Source organism: Amia ocellicauda, unplaced genomic scaffold, assembly GCF_036373705.1.
Source record: "Amia ocellicauda isolate fAmiCal2 unplaced genomic scaffold, fAmiCal2.hap1 HAP1_SCAFFOLD_243, whole genome shotgun sequence".
Lineage (NCBI taxonomy): Eukaryota > Metazoa > Chordata > Actinopteri > Amiiformes > Amiidae > Amia > Amia ocellicauda.
Window position 1 is genome coordinate 38,104 of NW_027102806.1, and position 16,293 is coordinate 54,396.

At 52.8% G+C, this 16,293-nt stretch overlaps 35 non-coding genes across 35 annotated transcripts; all 35 read right to left on the reverse strand.

Annotated features, from left to right (window-relative positions):
* Window positions 1-41: 41 nt before the first annotated feature.
* Window positions 42-232, reverse strand: LOC136726174 (U2 spliceosomal RNA). The gene has a single exon (XR_010808003.1). It is a non-coding gene; the product is annotated as a U2 spliceosomal RNA (small nuclear RNA).
* Window positions 233-408: 176 nt separating this feature from the next.
* On the reverse strand, window positions 409-524 carry LOC136726128 (U5 spliceosomal RNA). The gene has a single exon (XR_010807961.1). It is a non-coding gene; the product is annotated as a U5 spliceosomal RNA (small nuclear RNA).
* Window positions 525-987: 463 nt separating this feature from the next.
* Window positions 988-1,178, reverse strand: LOC136726175 (U2 spliceosomal RNA). Its single transcript, XR_010808004.1, has one exon. It is a non-coding gene; the product is annotated as a U2 spliceosomal RNA (small nuclear RNA).
* Window positions 1,179-1,354: 176 nt separating this feature from the next.
* Window positions 1,355-1,470, reverse strand: LOC136726129 (U5 spliceosomal RNA). The gene has a single exon (XR_010807962.1). It is a non-coding gene; the product is annotated as a U5 spliceosomal RNA (small nuclear RNA).
* A 450-nt stretch (window positions 1,471-1,920) lies between these two features.
* On the reverse strand, window positions 1,921-2,111 carry LOC136726176 (U2 spliceosomal RNA). The gene has a single exon (XR_010808005.1). It is a non-coding gene; the product is annotated as a U2 spliceosomal RNA (small nuclear RNA).
* A 176-nt stretch (window positions 2,112-2,287) lies between these two features.
* Window positions 2,288-2,403, reverse strand: LOC136726131 (U5 spliceosomal RNA). Its single transcript, XR_010807964.1, has one exon. It is a non-coding gene; the product is annotated as a U5 spliceosomal RNA (small nuclear RNA).
* A 452-nt stretch (window positions 2,404-2,855) lies between these two features.
* LOC136726177 (U2 spliceosomal RNA) lies at window positions 2,856-3,046 on the reverse strand. The gene has a single exon (XR_010808006.1). It is a non-coding gene; the product is annotated as a U2 spliceosomal RNA (small nuclear RNA).
* A 176-nt stretch (window positions 3,047-3,222) lies between these two features.
* On the reverse strand, window positions 3,223-3,338 carry LOC136726132 (U5 spliceosomal RNA). The gene has a single exon (XR_010807965.1). It is a non-coding gene; the product is annotated as a U5 spliceosomal RNA (small nuclear RNA).
* A 451-nt stretch (window positions 3,339-3,789) lies between these two features.
* Window positions 3,790-3,980, reverse strand: LOC136726178 (U2 spliceosomal RNA). Its single transcript, XR_010808007.1, has one exon. It is a non-coding gene; the product is annotated as a U2 spliceosomal RNA (small nuclear RNA).
* Window positions 3,981-4,156: 176 nt separating this feature from the next.
* On the reverse strand, window positions 4,157-4,272 carry LOC136726133 (U5 spliceosomal RNA). The gene has a single exon (XR_010807966.1). It is a non-coding gene; the product is annotated as a U5 spliceosomal RNA (small nuclear RNA).
* Window positions 4,273-4,726: 454 nt separating this feature from the next.
* Window positions 4,727-4,917, reverse strand: LOC136726179 (U2 spliceosomal RNA). The gene has a single exon (XR_010808008.1). It is a non-coding gene; the product is annotated as a U2 spliceosomal RNA (small nuclear RNA).
* A 176-nt stretch (window positions 4,918-5,093) lies between these two features.
* On the reverse strand, window positions 5,094-5,209 carry LOC136726134 (U5 spliceosomal RNA). Its single transcript, XR_010807967.1, has one exon. It is a non-coding gene; the product is annotated as a U5 spliceosomal RNA (small nuclear RNA).
* A 452-nt stretch (window positions 5,210-5,661) lies between these two features.
* LOC136726182 (U2 spliceosomal RNA) lies at window positions 5,662-5,852 on the reverse strand. Its single transcript, XR_010808010.1, has one exon. It is a non-coding gene; the product is annotated as a U2 spliceosomal RNA (small nuclear RNA).
* Window positions 5,853-6,028: 176 nt separating this feature from the next.
* LOC136726135 (U5 spliceosomal RNA) lies at window positions 6,029-6,144 on the reverse strand. Its single transcript, XR_010807968.1, has one exon. It is a non-coding gene; the product is annotated as a U5 spliceosomal RNA (small nuclear RNA).
* A 452-nt stretch (window positions 6,145-6,596) lies between these two features.
* On the reverse strand, window positions 6,597-6,787 carry LOC136726183 (U2 spliceosomal RNA). The gene has a single exon (XR_010808011.1). It is a non-coding gene; the product is annotated as a U2 spliceosomal RNA (small nuclear RNA).
* Window positions 6,788-6,963: 176 nt separating this feature from the next.
* Window positions 6,964-7,079, reverse strand: LOC136726137 (U5 spliceosomal RNA). The gene has a single exon (XR_010807969.1). It is a non-coding gene; the product is annotated as a U5 spliceosomal RNA (small nuclear RNA).
* A 454-nt stretch (window positions 7,080-7,533) lies between these two features.
* Window positions 7,534-7,724, reverse strand: LOC136726184 (U2 spliceosomal RNA). Its single transcript, XR_010808012.1, has one exon. It is a non-coding gene; the product is annotated as a U2 spliceosomal RNA (small nuclear RNA).
* Window positions 7,725-7,900: 176 nt separating this feature from the next.
* Window positions 7,901-8,016, reverse strand: LOC136726138 (U5 spliceosomal RNA). The gene has a single exon (XR_010807970.1). It is a non-coding gene; the product is annotated as a U5 spliceosomal RNA (small nuclear RNA).
* Window positions 8,017-8,469: 453 nt separating this feature from the next.
* Window positions 8,470-8,660, reverse strand: LOC136726185 (U2 spliceosomal RNA). The gene has a single exon (XR_010808013.1). It is a non-coding gene; the product is annotated as a U2 spliceosomal RNA (small nuclear RNA).
* A 182-nt stretch (window positions 8,661-8,842) lies between these two features.
* On the reverse strand, window positions 8,843-8,958 carry LOC136726139 (U5 spliceosomal RNA). The gene has a single exon (XR_010807971.1). It is a non-coding gene; the product is annotated as a U5 spliceosomal RNA (small nuclear RNA).
* A 450-nt stretch (window positions 8,959-9,408) lies between these two features.
* Window positions 9,409-9,599, reverse strand: LOC136726186 (U2 spliceosomal RNA). Its single transcript, XR_010808014.1, has one exon. It is a non-coding gene; the product is annotated as a U2 spliceosomal RNA (small nuclear RNA).
* Window positions 9,600-9,775: 176 nt separating this feature from the next.
* On the reverse strand, window positions 9,776-9,891 carry LOC136726140 (U5 spliceosomal RNA). The gene has a single exon (XR_010807972.1). It is a non-coding gene; the product is annotated as a U5 spliceosomal RNA (small nuclear RNA).
* A 449-nt stretch (window positions 9,892-10,340) lies between these two features.
* Window positions 10,341-10,531, reverse strand: LOC136726187 (U2 spliceosomal RNA). The gene has a single exon (XR_010808015.1). It is a non-coding gene; the product is annotated as a U2 spliceosomal RNA (small nuclear RNA).
* A 176-nt stretch (window positions 10,532-10,707) lies between these two features.
* On the reverse strand, window positions 10,708-10,823 carry LOC136726141 (U5 spliceosomal RNA). The gene has a single exon (XR_010807973.1). It is a non-coding gene; the product is annotated as a U5 spliceosomal RNA (small nuclear RNA).
* A 454-nt stretch (window positions 10,824-11,277) lies between these two features.
* LOC136726188 (U2 spliceosomal RNA) lies at window positions 11,278-11,468 on the reverse strand. Its single transcript, XR_010808016.1, has one exon. It is a non-coding gene; the product is annotated as a U2 spliceosomal RNA (small nuclear RNA).
* Window positions 11,469-11,644: 176 nt separating this feature from the next.
* On the reverse strand, window positions 11,645-11,760 carry LOC136726143 (U5 spliceosomal RNA). The gene has a single exon (XR_010807975.1). It is a non-coding gene; the product is annotated as a U5 spliceosomal RNA (small nuclear RNA).
* A 457-nt stretch (window positions 11,761-12,217) lies between these two features.
* Window positions 12,218-12,408, reverse strand: LOC136726189 (U2 spliceosomal RNA). Its single transcript, XR_010808017.1, has one exon. It is a non-coding gene; the product is annotated as a U2 spliceosomal RNA (small nuclear RNA).
* Window positions 12,409-12,584: 176 nt separating this feature from the next.
* Window positions 12,585-12,700, reverse strand: LOC136726144 (U5 spliceosomal RNA). Its single transcript, XR_010807976.1, has one exon. It is a non-coding gene; the product is annotated as a U5 spliceosomal RNA (small nuclear RNA).
* A 456-nt stretch (window positions 12,701-13,156) lies between these two features.
* Window positions 13,157-13,347, reverse strand: LOC136726190 (U2 spliceosomal RNA). Its single transcript, XR_010808018.1, has one exon. It is a non-coding gene; the product is annotated as a U2 spliceosomal RNA (small nuclear RNA).
* Window positions 13,348-13,523: 176 nt separating this feature from the next.
* LOC136726145 (U5 spliceosomal RNA) lies at window positions 13,524-13,639 on the reverse strand. Its single transcript, XR_010807977.1, has one exon. It is a non-coding gene; the product is annotated as a U5 spliceosomal RNA (small nuclear RNA).
* A 448-nt stretch (window positions 13,640-14,087) lies between these two features.
* Window positions 14,088-14,278, reverse strand: LOC136726192 (U2 spliceosomal RNA). Its single transcript, XR_010808019.1, has one exon. It is a non-coding gene; the product is annotated as a U2 spliceosomal RNA (small nuclear RNA).
* Window positions 14,279-14,454: 176 nt separating this feature from the next.
* LOC136726146 (U5 spliceosomal RNA) lies at window positions 14,455-14,570 on the reverse strand. The gene has a single exon (XR_010807978.1). It is a non-coding gene; the product is annotated as a U5 spliceosomal RNA (small nuclear RNA).
* Window positions 14,571-15,017: 447 nt separating this feature from the next.
* On the reverse strand, window positions 15,018-15,208 carry LOC136726194 (U2 spliceosomal RNA). Its single transcript, XR_010808021.1, has one exon. It is a non-coding gene; the product is annotated as a U2 spliceosomal RNA (small nuclear RNA).
* A 176-nt stretch (window positions 15,209-15,384) lies between these two features.
* Window positions 15,385-15,500, reverse strand: LOC136726148 (U5 spliceosomal RNA). The gene has a single exon (XR_010807979.1). It is a non-coding gene; the product is annotated as a U5 spliceosomal RNA (small nuclear RNA).
* A 450-nt stretch (window positions 15,501-15,950) lies between these two features.
* Window positions 15,951-16,141, reverse strand: LOC136726195 (U2 spliceosomal RNA). The gene has a single exon (XR_010808022.1). It is a non-coding gene; the product is annotated as a U2 spliceosomal RNA (small nuclear RNA).
* Window positions 16,142-16,293: the final 152 nt, after the last annotated feature.

Here is a 16,293-nt window from a genome sequence, read left to right on the forward strand (position 1 = left end):
CAGGCTTTTTTGTCTTTCTTTCAACCCAAGAATGATAAGGAGGTGCGTGCACCTTTCCCGGAAACACTGCAATACCGGGCCGATGCGTAAAGCGGGTGGAGCAAGCTCCCTCTCCGACTCCCCGTTGCAAAAATCCGTTTAATATGTTGTCCCCACATGGGGGACGTATCAGATATTAAACTGATAAGAACAGATACTACACTTGATCTTAGCCAAAAGGCCGAGAAGCGATACCTGCAATGGGCTCCCCCCAGAACGCCAGCGGCACAGGCCAGGAGGTAGCACCCCAGGAGAGGGCGCCACCGGCAGGGCTGCTACCGCTGCTGGGTACCCTAGCAAGCTTATTTGCTTGACATTGACCACCTCCACCTTATATGCCTGATCTGCTGTTCACCTGGATCACAGCTCCGCCCCAACAGGGCAGAGCCTCCCAAAAAATGGTACAAACTCATCCATGTCCCCCTCCACGGAATGCTTTAGTAAAAGGCGAAAGCGTTATGCGTATTGAAGGGAAACCCGAGTCCAAGATGCTTCCAACCAGCTCCTGGGTGCTCCCTGCGGCCGCAGGCCATTGCTCCAGACAGCCGGGAGGGAGGGGGGGGGAGAGGGGGGGAGAGAGAGAGAGAGAGAGAGAGAGAGAGAGAGAGAGAGAGAGAGAGAGAGAGAGAGAGAGAGAGAGAGAGACACACACACACACACACTGTTCAATGTGCACACAAGAGAGAGCTCAAAATCATGGACATACAGATCAAAATCGATTCACAATATGAATACTACAATTGTTCATTTCCTGTGTCTTCCTAGCCCAGTCGGCGAGGGAGCTCAGCACCGTGCTGTGCCTTTCTCTGCCTCTCCCTTTACTGCCAGGTCAGTGATGACATCACAGAACTCATCGCTCGGCAGGCTGCAATGACATCACAAAGCACGTACATTCTATCACGGCAGGCAGGCTTTTTTGTCTTTCTTTCAACCCAAGAATGATAAGGAGGTGCGTGCACCTTTCCCGGAAACACTGCAATACCGGGCCGATGCGTAAAGCGGGTGGAGCAAGCTCCCTCTCCGACTCCCCGTTGCAAAAATCCGTTTAATATGTTGTCCCCACATGGGGGACGTATCAGATATTAAACTGATAAGAACAGATACTACACTTGATCTTAGCCAAAAGGCCGAGAAGCGATACCTGCAATGGGCTCCCCCCAGAACGCCAGCGGCACAGGCCAGGAGGTAGCACCCCAGGAGAGGGCGCCACCGGCAGGGCTGCTACCGCTGCTGGGTACCCTAGCAAGCTTATTTGCTTGACATTGACCACCTCCACCTTATATGCCTGATCTGCTGTTCACCTGGATCACAGCTCCGCCCCAACAGGGCAGAGCCTCCCAAAAAATGGTACAAACTCATCCATGTCCCCCTCCACGGAATGCTTTAGTAAAAGGCGAAAGCGTTATGCGTATTGAAGGGAAACCCGAGTCCAAGATGCTTCCAACCAGCTCCTGGGTGCTCCCTGCGGCCGCAGGCCATGCTCCAGACAGCCGGGAGGGAGGGGGGGAGAGAGAGAGAGAGAGAGAGAGAGAGAGAGAGAGAGAGAGAGAGAGAGAGAGAGAGAGAGAGAGAGACACACACACACACACACACACTGTTCAATGTGCACACAAGAGAGAGCTCAAAATCATGGACATACAGATCAAAATCGATTCACAATATGAATACTACAATTGTTCATTTCCTGTGTCTTCCTAGCCCAGTCGGCGAGGGAGCTCAGCACCGTGCTGTGCCTTTCTCTGCCTCTCCCTTTACTGCCAGGTCAGTGATGACATCACAGAACTCATCGCTCGGCAGGCTGCAATGACATCACAAAGCACGTACATTCTATCACGGCAGGCAGGCTTTTTTGTCTTTCTTTCAACCCAAGAATGATAAGGAGGTGCGTGCACCTTTCCCGGAAACACTGCAATACCGGGCCGATGCGTAAAGCGGGTGGAGCAAGCTCCCTCTCCGACTCCCCGTTGCAAAAATCCGTTTAATATGTTGTCCCCACATGGGGGACGTATCAGATATTAAACTGATAAGAACAGATACTACACTTGATCTTAGCCAAAAGGCCGAGAAGCGATACCTGCAATGGGCTCCCCCCAGAACGCCAGCGGCACAGGCCAGGAGGTAGCACCCCAGGAGAGGGCGCCACCGGCAGGGCTGCTACCGCTGCTGGGTACCCTAGCAAGCTTATTTGCTTGACATTGACCACCTCCACCTTATATGCCTGATCTGCTGTTCACCTGGATCACAGCTCCGCCCCAACAGGGCAGAGCCTCCCAAAAAATGGTACAAACTCATCCATGTCCCCCTCCACGGAATGCTTTAGTAAAAGGCGAAAGCGTTATGCGTATTGAAGGGAAACCCGAGTCCAAGATGCTTCCAACCAGCTCCTGGGTGCTCCCTGCGGCCGCAGGCCATGCTCCAGACAGCCGGGAGGGAGGGGGGGGGAGAGAGAGAGAGAGAGAGAGAGAGAGAGAGAGAGAGAGAGAGAGAGAGAGAGAGAGAGAGAGAGACACACACACACACACACACACACTGTTCAATGTGCACACAAGAGAGAGCTCAAAATCATGGACATACAGATCAAAATCGATTCACAATATGAATACTACAATTGTTCATTTCCTGTGTCTTCCTAGCCCAGTCGGCGAGGGAGCTCAGCACCGTGCTGTGCCTTTCTCTGCCTCTCCCTTTACTGCCAGGTCAGTGATGACATCACAGAACTCATCGCTCGGCAGGCTGCAATGACATCACAAAGCACGTACATTCTATCACGGCAGGCAGGCTTTTTTGTCTTTCTTTCAACCCAAGAATGATAAGGAGGTGCGTGCACCTTTCCCGGAAACACTGCAATACCGGGCCGATGCGTAAAGCGGGTGGAGCAAGCTCCCTCTCCGACTCCCCGTTGCAAAAATCCGTTTAATATGTTGTCCCCACATGGGGGACGTATCAGATATTAAACTGATAAGAACAGATACTACACTTGATCTTAGCCAAAAGGCCGAGAAGCGATACCTGCAATGGGCTCCCCCCAGAACGCCAGCGGCACAGGCCAGGAGGTAGCACCCCAGGAGAGGGCGCCACCGGCAGGGCTGCTACCGCTGCTGGGTACCCTAGCAAGCTTATTTGCTTGACATTGACCACCTCCACCTTATATGCCTGATCTGCTGTTCACCTGGATCACAGCTCCGCCCCAACAGGGCAGAGCCTCCCAAAAAATGGTACAAACTCATCCATGTCCCCCTCCACGGAATGCTTTAGTAAAAGGCGAAAGCGTTATGCGTATTGAAGGGAAACCCGAGTCCAAGATGCTTCCAACCAGCTCCTGGGTGCTCCCTGCGGCCGCAGGCCATGCTCCAGACAGCCGGGAGGGAGGGGGGGGAGAGAGAGAGAGAGAGAGAGAGAGAGAGAGAGAGAGAGAGAGAGAGAGAGAGAGAGAGAGAGAGAGACACACACACACACACACACACACACTGTTCAATGTGCACACAAGAGAGAGCTCAAAATCATGGACATACAGATCAAAATCGATTCACAATATGAATACTACAATTGTTCACTGTGTCTTCCTAGCCCAGTCGGCGAGGGAGCTCAGCACCGTGCTGTGCCTTTCTCTGCCTCTCCCTTTACTGCCAGGTCAGTGATGACATCACAGAACTCATCGCTCGGCAGGCTGCAATGACATCACAAAGCACGTACATTCTATCACGGCAGGCAGGCTTTTTTGTCTTTCTTTCAACCCAAGAATGATAAGGAGGTGCGTGCACCTTTCCCGGAAACACTGCAATACCGGGCCGATGCGTAAAGCGGGTGGAGCAAGCTCCCTCTCCGACTCCCCGTTGCAAAAATCCGTTTAATATGTTGTCCCCACATGGGGGACGTATCAGATATTAAACTGATAAGAACAGATACTACACTTGATCTTAGCCAAAAGGCCGAGAAGCGATACCTGCAATGGGCTCCCCCCAGAACGCCAGCGGCACAGGCCAGGAGGTAGCACCCCAGGAGAGGGCGCCACCGGCAGGGCTGCTACCGCTGCTGGGTACCCTAGCAAGCTTATTTGCTTGACATTGACCACCTCCACCTTATATGCCTGATCTGCTGTTCACCTGGATCACAGCTCCGCCCCAACAGGGCAGAGCCTCCCAAAAAATGGTACAAACTCATCCATGTCCCCCTCCACGGAATGCTTTAGTAAAAGGCGAAAGCGTTATGCGTATTGAAGGGAAACCCGAGTCCAAGATGCTTCCAACCAGCTCCTGGGTGCTCCCTGCGGCCGCAGGCCATGCTCCAGACAGCCGGGAGGGAGGGGGGGAGAGAGAGAGAGAGAGAGAGAGAGAGAGAGAGAGAGAGAGAGAGAGAGAGAGAGAGAGAGAGAGAGAGACACACACACACACACACACACACTGTTCAATGTGCACACAAGAGAGAGCTCAAAATCATGGACATACAGATCAAAATCGATTCACAATATGAATACTACAATTGTTCATTTCCTGTGTCTTCCTAGCCCAGTCGGCGAGGGAGCTCAGCACCGTGCTGTGCCTTTCTCTGCCTCTCCCTTTACTGCCAGGTCAGTGATGACATCACAGAACTCATCGCTCGGCAGGCTGCAATGACATCACAAAGCACGTACATTCTATCACGGCAGGCAGGCTTTTTTGTCTTTCTTTCAACCCAAGAATGATAAGGAGGTGCGTGCACCTTTCCCGGAAACACTGCAATACCGGGCCGATGCGTAAAGCGGGTGGAGCAAGCTCCCTCTCCGACTCCCCGTTGCAAAAATCCGTTTAATATGTTGTCCCCACATGGGGGACGTATCAGATATTAAACTGATAAGAACAGATACTACACTTGATCTTAGCCAAAAGGCCGAGAAGCGATACCTGCAATGGGCTCCCCCCAGAACGCCAGCGGCACAGGCCAGGAGGTAGCACCCCAGGAGAGGGCGCCACCGGCAGGGCTGCTACCGCTGCTGGGTACCCTAGCAAGCTTATTTGCTTGACATTGACCACCTCCACCTTATATGCCTGATCTGCTGTTCACCTGGATCACAGCTCCGCCCCAACAGGGCAGAGCCTCCCAAAAAATGGTACAAACTCATCCATGTCCCCCTCCACGGAATGCTTTAGTAAAAGGCGAAAGCGTTATGCGTATTGAAGGGAAACCCGAGTCCAAGATGCTTCCAACCAGCTCCTGGGTGCTCCCTGCGGCCGCAGGCCATGCTCCAGACAGCCGGGAGGGAGGGGGGGAGAGAGAGAGAGAGAGAGAGAGAGAGAGAGAGAGAGAGAGAGAGAGAGAGAGAGAGAGAGAGAGAGACACACACACACACACACACACACTGTTCAATGTGCACACAAGAGAGAGCTCAAAATCATGGACATACAGATCAAAATCGATTCACAATATGAATACTACAATTGTTCATTTCCTGTGTCTTCCTAGCCCAGTCGGCGAGGGAGCTCAGCACCGTGCTGTGCCTTTCTCTGCCTCTCCCTTTACTGCCAGGTCAGTGATGACATCACAGAACTCATCGCTCGGCAGGCTGCAATGACATCACAAAGCACGTACATTCTATCACGGCAGGCAGGCTTTTTTGTCTTTCTTTCAACCCAAGAATGATAAGGAGGTGCGTGCACCTTTCCCGGAAACACTGCAATACCGGGCCGATGCGTAAAGCGGGTGGAGCAAGCTCCCTCTCCGACTCCCCGTTGCAAAAATCCGTTTAATATGTTGTCCCCACATGGGGGACGTATCAGATATTAAACTGATAAGAACAGATACTACACTTGATCTTAGCCAAAAGGCCGAGAAGCGATACCTGCAATGGGCTCCCCCCAGAACGCCAGCGGCACAGGCCAGGAGGTAGCACCCCAGGAGAGGGCGCCACCGGCAGGGCTGCTACCGCTGCTGGGTACCCTAGCAAGCTTATTTGCTTGACATTGACCACCTCCACCTTATATGCCTGATCTGCTGTTCACCTGGATCACAGCTCCGCCCCAACAGGGCAGAGCCTCCCAAAAAATGGTACAAACTCATCCATGTCCCCCTCCACGGAATGCTTTAGTAAAAGGCGAAAGCGTTATGCGTATTGAAGGGAAACCCGAGTCCAAGATGCTTCCAACCAGCTCCTGGGTGCTCCCTGCGGCCGCAGGCCATGCTCCAGACAGCCGGGAGGGAGGGGGGAGAGGAGAGAGAGAGAGAGAGAGAGAGAGAGAGAGAGAGAGAGAGAGAGAGAGAGAGAGAGAGAGAGAGACACACACACACACACACACACTGTTCAATGTGCACACAAGAGAGAGCTCAAAATCATGGACATACAGATCAAAATCGATTCACAATATGAATACTACAATTGTTCATTTCCTGTGTCTTCCTAGCCCAGTCGGCGAGGGAGCTCAGCACCGTGCTGTGCCTTTCTCTGCCTCTCCCTTTACTGCCAGGTCAGTGATGACATCACAGAACTCATCGCTCGGCAGGCTGCAATGACATCACAAAGCACGTACATTCTATCACGGCAGGCAGGCTTTTTTGTCTTTCTTTCAACCCAAGAATGATAAGGAGGTGCGTGCACCTTTCCCGGAAACACTGCAATACCGGGCCGATGCGTAAAGCGGGTGGAGCAAGCTCCCTCTCCGACTCCCCGTTGCAAAAATCCGTTTAATATGTTGTCCCCACATGGGGGACGTATCAGATATTAAACTGATAAGAACAGATACTACACTTGATCTTAGCCAAAAGGCCGAGAAGCGATACCTGCAATGGGCTCCCCCCAGAACGCCAGCGGCACAGGCCAGGAGGTAGCACCCCAGGAGAGGGCGCCACCGGCAGGGCTGCTACCGCTGCTGGGTACCCTAGCAAGCTTATTTGCTTGACATTGACCACCTCCACCTTATATGCCTGATCTGCTGTTCACCTGGATCACAGCTCCGCCCCAACAGGGCAGAGCCTCCCAAAAAATGGTACAAACTCATCCATGTCCCCCTCCACGGAATGCTTTAGTAAAAGGCGAAAGCGTTATGCGTATTGAAGGGAAACCCGAGTCCAAGATGCTTCCAACCAGCTCCTGGGTGCTCCCTGCGGCCGCAGGCCATGCTCCAGACAGCCGGGAGGGAGGGGGGGGGAGAGAGAGAGAGAGAGAGAGAGAGAGAGAGAGAGAGAGAGAGAGAGAGAGAGAGAGAGAGAGAGAGACACACACACACACACACACACACTGTTCAATGTGCACACAAGAGAGAGCTCAAAATCATGGACATACAGATCAAAATCGATTCACAATATGAATACTACAATTGTTCATTTCCTGTGTCTTCCTAGCCCAGTCGGCGAGGGAGCTCAGCACCGTGCTGTGCCTTTCTCTGCCTCTCCCTTTACTGCCAGGTCAGTGATGACATCACAGAACTCATCGCTCGGCAGGCTGCAATGACATCACAAAGCACGTACATTCTATCACGGCAGGCAGGCTTTTTTGTCTTTCTTTCAACCCAAGAATGATAAGGAGGTGCGTGCACCTTTCCCGGAAACACTGCAATACCGGGCCGATGCGTAAAGCGGGTGGAGCAAGCTCCCTCTCCGACTCCCCGTTGCAAAAATCCGTTTAATATGTTGTCCCCACATGGGGGACGTATCAGATATTAAACTGATAAGAACAGATACTACACTTGATCTTAGCCAAAAGGCCGAGAAGCGATACCTGCAATGGGCTCCCCCCAGAACGCCAGCGGCACAGGCCAGGAGGTAGCACCCCAGGAGAGGGCGCCACCGGCAGGGCTGCTACCGCTGCTGGGTACCCTAGCAAGCTTATTTGCTTGACATTGACCACCTCCACCTTATATGCCTGATCTGCTGTTCACCTGGATCACAGCTCCGCCCCAACAGGGCAGAGCCTCCCAAAAAATGGTACAAACTCATCCATGTCCCCCTCCACGGAATGCTTTAGTAAAAGGCGAAAGCGTTATGCGTATTGAAGGGAAACCCGAGTCCAAGATGCTTCCAACCAGCTCCTGGGTGCTCCCTGCGGCCGCAGGCCATGCTCCAGACAGCCGGGAGGGAGGGGGGGGAGAGAGAGAGAGAGAGAGAGAGAGAGAGAGAGAGAGAGAGAGAGAGAGAGAGAGAGAGAGAGAGAGACACACACACACACACACACACACTGTTCAATGTGCACACAAGAGAGAGCTCAAAATCATGGACATACAGATCAAAATCGATTCACAATATGAATACTACAATTGTTCATTTCCTGTGTCTTCCTAGCCCAGTCGGCGAGGGAGCTCAGCACCGTGCTGTGCCTTTCTCTGCCTCTCCCTTTACTGCCAGGTCAGTGATGACATCACAGAACTCATCGCTCGGCAGGCTGCAATGACATCACAAAGCACGTACATTCTATCACGGCAGGCAGGCTTTTTTGTCTTTCTTTCAACCCAAGAATGATAAGGAGGTGCGTGCACCTTTCCCGGAAACACTGCAATACCGGGCCGATGCGTAAAGCGGGTGGAGCAAGCTCCCTCTCCGACTCCCCGTTGCAAAAATCCGTTTAATATGTTGTCCCCACATGGGGGACGTATCAGATATTAAACTGATAAGAACAGATACTACACTTGATCTTAGCCAAAAGGCCGAGAAGCGATACCTGCAATGGGCTCCCCCCAGAACGCCAGCGGCACAGGCCAGGAGCAGGAGGTAGCACCCCAGGAGAGGGCGCCACCGGCAGGGCTGCTACCGCTGCTGGGTACCCTAGCAAGCTTATTTGCTTGACATTGACCACCTCCACCTTATATGCCTGATCTGCTGTTCACCTGGATCACAGCTCCGCCCCAACAGGGCAGAGCCTCCCAAAAAATGGTACAAACTCATCCATGTCCCCCTCCACGGAATGCTTTAGTAAAAGGCGAAAGCGTTATGCGTATTGAAGGGAAACCCGAGTCCAAGATGCTTCCAACCAGCTCCTGGGTGCTCCCTGCGGCCGCAGGCCATGCTCCAGACAGCCGGGAGGGAGGGGGGGGGAGAGAGAGAGAGAGAGAGAGAGAGAGAGAGAGAGAGAGAGAGAGAGAGAGAGAGAGAGAGAGACACACACACACACACACACACACTGTTCAATGTGCACACAAGAGAGAGCTCAAAATCATGGACATACAGATCAAAATCGATTCACAATATGAATACTACAATTGTTCATTTCCTGTGTCTTCCTAGCCCAGTCGGCGAGGGAGCTCAGCACCGTGCTGTGCCTTTCTCTGCCTCTCCCTTTACTGCCAGGTCAGTGATGACATCACAGAACTCATCGCTCGGCAGGCTGCAATGACATCACAAAGCACGTACATTCTATCACGGCAGGCAGGCTTTTTTGTCTTTCTTTCAACCCAAGAATGATAAGGAGGTGCGTGCACCTTTCCCGGAAACACTGCAATACCGGGCCGATGCGTAAAGCGGGTGGAGCAAGCTCCCTCTCCGACTCCCCGTTGCAAAAATCCGTTTAATATGTTGTCCCCACATGGGGGACGTATCAGATATTAAACTGATAAGAACAGATACTACACTTGATCTTAGCCAAAAGGCCGAGAAGCGATACCTGCAATGGGCTCCCCCCAGAACGCCAGCGGCACAGGCCAGGAGGTAGCACCCCAGGAGAGGGCGCCACCGGCAGGGCTGCTACCGCTGCTGGGTACCCTAGCAAGCTTATTTGCTTGACATTGACCACCTCCACCTTATATGCCTGATCTGCTGTTCACCTGGATCACAGCTCCGCCCCAACAGGGCAGAGCCTCCCAAAAAATGGTACAAACTCATCCATGTCCCCCTCCACGGAATGCTTTAGTAAAAGGCGAAAGCGTTATGCGTATTGAAGGGAAACCCGAGTCCAAGATGCTTCCAACCAGCTCCTGGGTGCTCCCTGCGGCCGCAGGCCATGCTCCAGACAGCCGGGAGGGAGGGGAGAGAGAGAGAGAGAGAGAGAGAGAGAGAGAGAGAGAGAGAGAGAGAGAGAGAGAGAGAGAGAGAGACACACACACACACACACACACACTGTTCAATGTGCACACAAGAGAGAGCTCAAAATCATGGACATACAGATCAAAATCGATTCACAATATGAATACTACAATTGTTCATTTCCTGTGTCTTCCTAGCCCAGTCGGCGAGGGAGCTCAGCACCGTGCTGTGCCTTTCTCTGCCTCTCCCTTTACTGCCAGGTCAGTGATGACATCACAGAACTCATCGCTCGGCAGGCTGCAATGACATCACAAAGCACGTACATTCTATCACGGCAGGCAGGCTTTTTTGTCTTTCTTTCAACCCAAGAATGATAAGGAGGTGCGTGCACCTTTCCCGGAAACACTGCAATACCGGGCCGATGCGTAAAGCGGGTGGAGCAAGCTCCCTCTCCGACTCCCCGTTGCAAAAATCCGTTTAATATGTTGTCCCCACATGGGGGACGTATCAGATATTAAACTGATAAGAACAGATACTACACTTGATCTTAGCCAAAAGGCCGAGAAGCGATACCTGCAATGGGCTCCCCCCAGAACGCCAGCGGCACAGGCCAGGAGGTAGCACCCCAGGAGAGGGCGCCACCGGCAGGGCTGCTACCGCTGCTGGGTACCCTAGCAAGCTTATTTGCTTGACATTGACCACCTCCACCTTATATGCCTGATCTGCTGTTCACCTGGATCACAGCTCCGCCCCAACAGGGCAGAGCCTCCCAAAAAATGGTACAAACTCATCCATGTCCCCCTCCACGGAATGCTTTAGTAAAAGGCGAAAGCGTTATGCGTATTGAAGGGAAACCCGAGTCCAAGATGCTTCCAACCAGCTCCTGGGTGCTCCCTGCGGCCGCAGGCCATGCTCCAGACAGCCGGGAGGGAGGGGGGGGGAGAGAGAGAGAGAGAGAGAGAGAGAGAGAGAGAGAGAGAGAGAGAGAGAGAGAGAGAGAGAGAGAGAGAGACACACACACACACACACACTGTTCAATGTGCACACAAGAGAGAGCTCAAAATCATGGACATACAGATCAAAATCGATTCACAATATGAATACTACAATTGTTCATTTCCTGTGTCTTCCTAGCCCAGTCGGCGAGGGAGCTCAGCACCGTGCTGTGCCTTTCTCTGCCTCTCCCTTTACTGCCAGGTCAGTGATGACATCACAGAACTCATCGCTCGGCAGGCTGCAATGACATCACAAAGCACGTACATTCTATCACGGCAGGCAGGCTTTTTTGTCTTTCTTTCAACCCAAGAATGATAAGGAGGTGCGTGCACCTTTCCCGGAAACACTGCAATACCGGGCCGATGCGTAAAGCGGGTGGAGCAAGCTCCCTCTCCGACTCCCCGTTGCAAAAATCCGTTTAATATGTTGTCCCCACATGGGGGACGTATCAGATATTAAACTGATAAGAACAGATACTACACTTGATCTTAGCCAAAAGGCCGAGAAGCGATACCTGCAATGGGCTCCCCCCAGAACGCCAGCGGCACAGGCCAGGAGGTAGCACCCCAGGAGAGGGCGCCACCGGCAGGGCTGCTACCGCTGCTGGGTACCCTAGCAAGCTTATTTGCTTGACATTGACCACCTCCACCTTATATGCCTGATCTGCTGTTCACCTGGATCACAGCTCCGCCCCAACAGGGCAGAGCCTCCCAAAAAATGGTACAAACTCATCCATGTCCCCCTCCACGGAATGCTTTAGTAAAAGGCGAAAGCGTTATGCGTATTGAAGGGAAACCCGAGTCCAAGATGCTTCCAACCAGCTCCTGGGTGCTCCCTGCGGCCGCAGGCCATGCTCCAGACAGCCGGGAGGGAGGGGGGGGAGAGAGAGAGAGAGAGAGAGAGAGAGAGAGAGAGAGAGAGAGAGAGAGAGAGAGAGAGAGAGAGAGAGAGACACACACACACACACACACACACTGTTCAATGTGCACACAAGAGAGAGCTCAAAATCATGGACATACAGATCAAAATCGATTCACAATATGAATACTACAATTGTTCATTTCCTGTGTCTTCCTAGCCCAGTCGGCGAGGGAGCTCAGCACCGTGCTGTGCCTTTCTCTGCCTCTCCCTTTACTGCCAGGTCAGTGATGACATCACAGAACTCATCGCTCGGCAGGCTGCAATGACATCACAAAGCACGTACATTCTATCACGGCAGGCAGGCTTTTTTGTCTTTCTTTCAACCCAAGAATGATAAGGAGGTGCGTGCACCTTTCCCGGAAACACTGCAATACCGGGCCGATGCGTAAAGCGGGTGGAGCAAGCTCCCTCTCCGACTCCCCGTTGCAAAAATCCGTTTAATATGTTGTCCCCACATGGGGGACGTATCAGATATTAAACTGATAAGAACAGATACTACACTTGATCTTAGCCAAAAGGCCGAGAAGCGATACCTGCAATGGGCTCCCCCCAGAACGCCAGCGGCACAGGCCAGGAGGTAGCACCCCAGGAGAGGGCGCCACCGGCAGGGCTGCTACCGCTGCTGGGTACCCTAGCAAGCTTATTTGCTTGACATTGACCACCTCCACCTTATATGCCTGATCTGCTGTTCACCTGGATCACAGCTCCGCCCCAACAGGGCAGAGCCTCCCAAAAAATGGTACAAACTCATCCATGTCCCCCTCCACGGAATGCTTTAGTAAAAGGCGAAAGCGTTATGCGTATTGAAGGGAAACCCGAGTCCAAGATGCTTCCAACCAGCTCCTGGGTGCTCCCTGCGGCCGCAGGCCATGCTCCAGACAGCCGGGAGGGAGGGGGGGGGAGAGAGAGAGAGAGAGAGAGAGAGAGAGAGAGAGAGAGAGAGAGAGAGAGAGAGAGAGAGAGAGAGAGACACACACACACACACACACACACTGTTCAATGTGCACACAAGAGAGAGCTCAAAATCATGGACATACAGATCAAAATCGATTCACAATATGAATACTACAATTGTTCATTTCCTGTGTCTTCCTAGCCCAGTCGGCGAGGGAGCTCAGCACCGTGCTGTGCCTTTCTCTGCCTCTCCCTTTACTGCCAGGTCAGTGATGACATCACAGAACTCATCGCTCGGCAGGCTGCAATGACATCACAAAGCACGTACATTCTATCACGGCAGGCAGGCTTTTTTGTCTTTCTTTCAACCCAAGAATGATAAGGAGGTGCGTGCACCTTTCCCGGAAACACTGCAATACCGGGCCGATGCGTAAAGCGGGTGGAGCAAGCTCCCTCTCCGACTCCCCGTTGCAAAAATCCGTTTAATATGTTGTCCCCACATGGGGGACGTATCAGATATTAAACTGATAAGAACAGATACTACACTTGATCTTAGCCAAAAGGCCGAGAAGCGATACCTGCAATGGGCTCCCCCCAGAACGCCAGCGGCACAGGCCAGGAGGTAGCACCCCAGGAGAGGGCGCCACCGGCAGGGCTGCTACCGCTGCTGGGTACCCTAGCAAGCTTATTTGCTTGACATTGACCACCTCCACCTTATATGCCTGATCTGCTGTTCACCTGGATCACAGCTCCGCCCCAACAGGGCAGAGCCTCCCAAAAAATGGTACAAACTCATCCATGTCCCCCTCCACGGAATGCTTTAGTAAAAGGCGAAAGCGTTATGCGTATTGAAGGGAAACCCGAGTCCAAGATGCTTCCAACCAGCTCCTGGGTGCTCCCTGCGGCCGCAGGCCATGCTCCAGACAGCCGGGAGGGAGGGGGGGGGAGAGAGAGAGAGAGAGAGAGAGAGAGAGAGAGAGAGAGAGAGAGAGAGAGAGAGAGAGAGAGAGAGAGACACACACACACACACTGTTCAATGTGCACACAAGAGAGAGCTCAAAATCATGGACATACAGATCAAAATCGATTCACAATATGAATACTACAATTGTTCATTTCCTGTGTCTTCCTAGCCCAGTCGGCGAGGGAGCTCAGCACCGTGCTGTGCCTTTCTCTGCCTCTCCCTTTACTGCCAGGTCAGTGATGACATCACAGAACTCATCGCTCGGCAGGCTGCAATGACATCACAAAGCACGTACATTCTATCACGGCAGGCAGGCTTTTTTGTCTTTCTTTCAACCCAAGAATGATAAGGAGGTGCGTGCACCTTTCCCGGAAACACTGCAATACCGGGCCGATGCGTAAAGCGGGTGGAGCAAGCTCCCTCTCCGACTCCCCGTTGCAAAAATCCGTTTAATATGTTGTCCCCACATGGGGGACGTATCAGATATTAAACTGATAAGAACAGATACTACACTTGATCTTAGCCAAAAGGCCGAGAAGCGATACCTGCAATGGGCTCCCCCCAGAACGCCAGCGGCACAGGCCAGGAGGTAGCACCCCAGGAGAGGGCGCCACCGGCAGGGCTGCTACCGCTGCTGGGTACCCTAGCAAGCTTATTTGCTTGACATTGACCACCTCCACCTTATATGCCTGATCTGCTGTTCACCTGGATCACAGCTCCGCCCCAACAGGGCAGAGCCTCCCAAAAAATGGTACAAACTCATCCATGTCCCCCTCCACGGAATGCTTTAGTAAAAGGCGAAAGCGTTATGCGTATTGAAGGGAAACCCGAGTCCAAGATGCTTCCAACCAGCTCCTGGGTGCTCCCTGCGGCCGCAGGCCATGCTCCAGACAGCCGGGAGGGAGGGGGGGGAGAGAGAGAGAGAGAGAGAGAGAGAGAGAGAGAGAGAGAGAGAGAGAGAGAGAGAGAGAGACACACACACACACACACACACACTGTTCAATGTGCACACAAGAGAGAGCTCAAAATCATGGACATACAGATCAAAATCGATTCACAATATGAATACTACAATTGTTCATTTCCTGTGTCTTCCTAGCCCAGTCGGCGAGGGAGCTCAGCACCGTGCTGTGCCTTTCTCTGCCTCTCCCTTTACTGCCAGGTCAGTGATGACATCACAGAACTCATCGCTCGGCAGGCTGCAATGACATCACAAAGCACGTACATTCTATCACGGCAGGCAGGCTTTTTTGTCTTTCTTTCAACCCAAGAATGATAAGGAGGTGCGTGCACCTTTCCCGGAAACACTGCAATACCGGGCCGATGCGTAAAGCGGGTGGAGCAAGCTCCCTCTCCGACTCCCCGTTGCAAAAATCCGTTTAATATGTTGTCCCCACATGGGGGACGTATCAGATATTAAACTGATAAGAACAGATACTACACTTGATCTTAGCCAAAAGGCCGAGAAGCGATACCTGCAATGGGCTCCCCCCAGAACGCCAGCGGCACAGGCCAGGAGGTAGCACCCCAGGAGAGGGCGCCACCGGCAGGGCTGCTACCGCTGCTGGGTACCCTAGCAAGCTTATTTGCTTGACATTGACCACCTCCACCTTATATGCCTGATCTGCTGTTCACCTGGATCACAGCTCCGCCCCAACAGGGCAGAGCCTCCCAAAAAATGGTACAAACTCATCCATGTCCCCCTCCACGGAATGCTTTAGTAAAAGGCGAAAGCGTTATGCGTATTGAAGGGAAACCCGAGTCCAAGATGCTTCCAACCAGCTCCTGGGTGCTCCCTGCGGCCGCAGGCCATGCTCCAGACAGCCGGGAGGGAGGGGGGGAGAGAGAGAGAGAGAGAGAGAGAGAGAGAGAGAGAGAGAGAGAGAGAGAGAGAGAGAGAGAGAGACACACACACACACACACACACACTGTTCAATGTGCACACAAGAGAGAGCTCAAAATCATGGACATACAGATCAAAATCGATTCACAATATGAATACTACAATTGTTCATTTCCTGTGTCTTCCTAGCCCAGTCGGCGAGGGAGCTCAGCACCGTGCTGTGCCTTTCTCTGCCTCTCCCTTTACTGCCAGGTCAGTGATGACATCACAGAACTCATCGCTCGGCAGGCTGCAATGACATCACAAAGCACGTACATTCTATCACGGCAGGCAGGCTTTTTTGTCTTTCTTTCAACCCAAGAATGATAAGGAGGTGCGTGCACCTTTCCCGGAAACACTGCAATACCGGGCCGATGCGTAAAGCGGGTGGAGCAAGCTCCCTCTCCGACTCCCCGTTGCAAAAATCCGTTTAATATGTTGTCCCCACATGGGGGACGTATCAGATATTAAACTGATAAGAACAGATACTACACTTGATCTTAGCCAAAAGGCCGAGAAGCGATACCTGCAATGGGCTCCCCCCAGAACGCCAGCGGCACAGGCCAGGAGGTAGCACCCCAGGAGAGGGCGCCACCGGCAGGGCTGCTACCGCTGCTGGGTACCCTAGCAAGCTTATTTGCTTGACATTGACCACCTCCACCTTATATGCCTGATC